Here is a 5,398-nt window from a genome sequence, read left to right as displayed (position 1 = left end):
GTCTGGGGCATTGACAAGCTTTGGGAGAGGCAGAGGAGGGGAAGATGAAGGGCATCCCTCACCAGCGCCAGGTCTCTCTAGCTCTGGCCACAGCAGGGTTTTATTCTGGTTTTCCCCGCCCCCACCCAGCCAGGTGCCTCCCTTCCCGCTTTCAGGTCTTTCCACCAGACTCACTTCTTTTGGTGGCCTTCCTTCCCAGGCACTGATGATACACACACTTGCCCTGGCTGTTTTGCTTGGTGCTCAGCGTGTGGCCGGCACGCCACACGTGTGACGTCACTGTTACCCCCGCCGAACACCAGGCAAAGAGGAGGTGGGAATGCAAGGGCAGGAGACGTCACAGCCGGAGATCAGCCTGTGGGTCCTGTCCCCCGCCCTCAACCCTGGCCCCTGGTGCCCCAACAAGCCCCTTCGCCCTCCCCAGACCTCAGTTTCCCCAGCAGAAAGGCTCATAGCATTCAGCAAGTCAGCTTGGAAGAAATAGAGAAAACGGCCTGCCCGGAGGCAGGGGGATGGCTGGGGTGACCTCAGAAAGACCCTGCTTGAAAGAGACACCTAGGACTTCACTAACAGGTTTTCCCAGGGGCATAATGGTGCGTTTGGGGAAGTCAGGATGGTCTGAACCAGCTGGCTCTCCCACGGCTTCCTGTGTCTAACCTTTCCCCCACCCTTGTGTACTGGTGTTTCTCTCCTCCTTGCTTTTTGCGCAACCTTGCTGATGTTCCAGGAGCTGAACAGGGCAGAGCTGAGTGCCAGGGCCCCTGAGGCCCAGAGGAGCTCCCTGTGGGAACCATCCCCCCTTCCTCCTACAATGACCGACTGGTCCCTCCTCCTGTCCCCTGCTCCTGGCAGCTGGGAGAAACCCCTGGGAGGACCTTGGAGGAAGGAGGGAGAGGGAGGAGGTGGGGCAGGTTTGAAGGAAGGAGGTGGGGAGTGTGGGTGGCCATGGCAGTTTGGCAAAAGATTTGAGATGGGGTTGGAAGTGAGAAATCACTCGGGGGGCTAGGGATGCCCCTTGGCTTCCTACGGGAGAACCTGGGTGCATAGGGGTTATCGGAGGGGAGCAGGCCGGTGGATGCCTTTTGTGGAAGAGAACATGGCAGAGAGATGGAAAGTACATTAACTAAGGGTCCAGAAACCTGGCTTCTGATCCTGGCTTTACTGGTGAGGGAACAAACAACATCACCCCTCTGAGTCTCGGATTCCTAGTCCGTAAAATGGGAGTAACATATCTATCTCACAGGGTTGTGAGCATCAGATGAGTTATGGGCAAGAAATATTTAAAATGTACAAAATGTATTTAAAAATGTTTAAAATGTACAAAAAATGTTTTTTTTTTTTAAAGATTTAAAATGTACAAAAAATTAGGCAAATGTGAGTTGCTATTATCGGTAGGATTGTACCCAAGCTGATGAAGTTTGGGCTGGTGCATTCCATTCATTTGGTCATGGGACCCCAAGGCCCATCAGAACCTATAAGCAGGGGCGCCTGGGTGGCTCAGTCGGTTAAGCGTCTGCCTTCGGCTCGGGTCATGATCCCGGGGTCCTGGGATCGAGCCCCACATTGGGCTTCCTGCTCAGCGGGGAGCCTGCTTCTCCCTCCCTCTCTGCCCATCCCCTCTGCTCATGCTCTCTCTCTCTCTCTCAAATAAATAAAGAAAATCTTAAAAGAAAAGAACCTATAAGCAAGGGCTGGATGCCTGGCAACCCCCCAGGGTGATATCCAACTGGGAGGGGGCAGGAATTTGAATCTGCCCACAGCGCCTATGCCCAGCCCCTCGCCAGGCACTTCGTACGTACTCACCAAGTGTTTGTGGAATGAATCCATAAATGGTGTTTTGGACAAGACATGGGCAGAAATGAGTAAGAGCAATGGCATGGGAGACATTTCAGTGGGAGAAGTGCGAGACAGAGTGACGCAAGGAAAACCAGCACACGTGTTAGAGCCAGAATGATCTGGGTTCAAAGATTCAGTTTCTTCCTGTGGAAAGAGCCAAGATGTCCATCGACAGATGAATGGATAAAGAAGATGTGGTACATATATACAATGGAATATTATGCAGCCATCAAAAGGAATGAGATCTTGCCATTTGCAACGACGTGGATGGAACTGGAGGGTATTATGCTGAGCGAAATAAGTCAAACAGAGAAAGACATGTATCATATGACCTCATTGATATGAGGAATTCTTAATCTCAGGAAACAAACTGAGGGTTGCTGGAATGGGGGGTGGGAGGGATGGGGTGACTGGGTGATAGACACTGGGGAGGGTATGTGCTCTGGTAAGCGCTGTGAATTGTGCAAGACTGTTGAATCTCAGATCTGTACCTCTGAAACAAATAATGCAATATATGTTAAGAAAAAAAAAAGAAGAAGAAGGTAGCGGGAGGGGAAGAATGAAGCGGGGGAAATCGGAGGGGTAGACGAACCATGAGAGACGATGGACTCTGAAAAACAAACTGAGGGTTCTAGAGGGGAGGGGGGTGGGAGGATGGGTTAGCCTGGTGGTGGGTATTGAAGAGGGCACATTCTGCATGGAGCACTGGATGTTATGCACAAACAATGAATCATGGAACACTTCATCTAAAACTACTGATGTAATGTATGGGGATTAACATAAGAATAATAAAAAAAAAGATTCAGTTTCTTCATCTGTAAATGGGGATAATAAGAGTCCTGGGTGGTTGTCATGAGGATGAAATGAGACTGTGTGTGTGAAGTGGCTGGGCTTCCCAGGCCCCTAGTAAATGGTAACGGTGATGACTACTATTATTAAGATGGGAGGCTGCTTCCTTCCAGCCCTTCACCCTTCAGTGAGGCAGGTGCCCTTGCTCCTCCTTCTCCTCCCCACCCTCTCCAGGGGCTGCAAGAGTCTAGCTTTCCAGTGGCTTCCCTGGCTAGCCCTTTGGGAGCAATGAGTGGGGAGCATGACCGTCCAGAGGAACCAGAGCTCCAGCCTGGCTTGGGAGAAGGACCTGGGGTCTGTCCCTGGCCACTGAACAGACTGTCTGCAAGGGAATAGCCAAGATGTTGAAGGGGAGCTGGACCCGAAGAGGGAGCCCCTTGGAAGAGCCCCTTGGAAGAGGGGGTGATGGGAGATCTTGCTTCCGGGCCCCTGGCAGGTGGTGGATGGCCCCTGAAACCCCTTCCCAGGCTGCTTTCAAAGGTTCTAAGTCCTAGCAGTGTGTTTGTGGGGGAGGGGGTTAACATCTGATTTCACAGAACCCTGCTAACCCAGCGCCCCCTCACTTCCCCATTTCCTCAGTGGGATCTGCCTCCCTGTCACCCAGGCCACCCTCACATTTGTCCCTGCCCTTTCTCTCCCCACCCTGGCCTCCATCTTCAGCTGTTCATCAAATGTCACTGCTATTTCTTTCCAGTGTCCCTCCTGTCCCTCACCCCCTCAGCTCTTATCTCACACCTGGACTATTGCATTAGTCTTCTGACTGATTTCCCTGTCTCCAGCCTATACCTCCTGATCAGAAACCCTCAGCCTCCTCATTTCCAGGAGGATCAAGCCCAAACTCCTTATTTCCGCATGTTTGTCCTTTCGCCATCTGGCCCTGTTTTGGTGGAGTTGGTAGAATCGTTGGCTGGGTCCCCTGGCGCTGTTCAGCACCCCCAGACAGGCTCGGCTCTGTTTTACCCCTGTGCTCTGTCCACACTTTTCTCCTTACCTGCCATGCCCTGACTCATTTTGCCTCCTTAGACCTGACCATCCTTAAGACCTGCTGATGTTCCTCCTCCTCCCCTCCTCTTCCCTCCCTCTCCCCTTGGCCTTGCCCTCTTCCCCTCTTCTTCTTCTTCTTCCTCCTCCTCCTCCTCCTCTTCCATGAAGCCTTTCTTGACCATCCTGGCCTGGGATCTCTTTTTCTCCTCTGACCTCCCTTTCTTTGAGCCTCTCCAGCCTGCACACCAATGTTGGCTTTGACCACTCTCGGCTGTCACTTCCAGGGAAGGGAGGGAGGCAGGGGGGCGGTGGCGGTGGTGGAAATCCTTCAGGGAGGGGGATGACCCAGGACTGTTTCTGCCCCAGTGGCAGGCTTCCTACAGATGGGGACCAGATGCTAGGGGAGTTCCCGCTTACACAGGCGAACAGAGAAGAAAAAGCTCCCTTGCTTTACTGGTATGCAAAAATCTGCCTGTTCCCATATGCTCTGCCCGGTTCATTCTAGAAAGAGGGTGTTGAAGGGGAGAAGGCTCTGGGAGTTCTCCCAATCCTGAGTTTGTACCACACAAAAGAAGGTGAACCCAGCAGCCAGCTCGACTCAGGAAGTTAAGTCTAGAAGGGAACTTACCTCCGAGGCTGGTCTAATCCTCTCGTTTTGTGGATAAAGAAACCGAGTCTTAGAGGGAGGTGCTGTGGGGATTCAAACGGAGCCTTTGGCTCCATCTTAATTGCTCCTGGTGGGTCCCAGACCTTCTAGGGCTGACCCCGCTCTGGCTCTCTGGGGGTTGTCCCCTCAGTGGCATCCAGAGTACCCCTTTCGGACCGCCCTGGGACCTTCTGCCCTGGCTGATGAGACAGGACTCCTGGGTGCTCCCTCTCCTCCCGGGAGCTCTGCAGGGGCCCTTGGCTTTCCCAGGACCATGACAGACAGAGTGGCGAATGTGCAGTCGCTGGATCTGCCCCAGCACCTGGTGAGGAGGTGCCCTGGTCACACTTCCTAATTCCAAGAATAGGGTTGAGATGGGGTGGGGCTTAGGAGGGGCCAGTTCTGTCGGCTGAGGGGGAGCGGGGGATGGGAGACGCCAGGTGGCACCACCGCCGGCTCTGGGGCTCTTGGAGAGTGAAGGGGCTCCCAGGGACCCCCGGAGAGGGCTCCTACAATGTTAGGTTAAGGGTGGGAAGGTGAAAGAGGGAGCAAGAAAGGGAGAGGTATAGGGGCCGTGAAGACTTGATCCCTAGTTAAACAAACACAGCCCTGCCGAGTGATGTCAGCAGCACTGAAAAAAGTCGAGTGCTCTCTGCGGCCATAGGTGTGGATGGAGGAGCCCTGCCTCTCATCAAACAGTGTCAGCCCCTCTCCGCTTCCCATCCCCCACCAGATCAGGGATAAATAGCAGGTGCCATGTGACAATATTGAGGAACAAAAGGGTGCCCCTGCCGCCTCCCCCTCTGTGGAGGGAAGGAGGGGCGGTCCCGATTTGCTGGAGAGACCTGGCTGGGGTGGGGGTGGGGGGGCTGTGGGCTTAAGGGAAGTAGAGGGCCAGAAGGAAAGTGCACGCAGAGGGTAGGAGAGGTGGGCGTGTGGACAATTTCCAAGGCTTGGCAGGGAAATGGGGTCACATGTGGGGCAAGGAGGATTCAGGGGTTTTGCGGAGCTAAGGAGCTGGTGGGGAACAAAGGGGAAATAGACTCTGTCTGTGTGTGGGGGGGCAGTATGGGCTGAGTAGAC

Source organism: Mirounga leonina, unplaced genomic scaffold (genome assembly GCF_011800145.1).
Source record: "Mirounga leonina isolate KUSES-001 unplaced genomic scaffold, KU_Mleo_1.0 Mir_154, whole genome shotgun sequence".
Lineage (NCBI taxonomy): Eukaryota > Metazoa > Chordata > Mammalia > Carnivora > Phocidae > Mirounga > Mirounga leonina.
The sequence above is the reverse complement of the archived record's forward strand: the minus strand, read 5'-3'. Positions refer to the sequence as shown.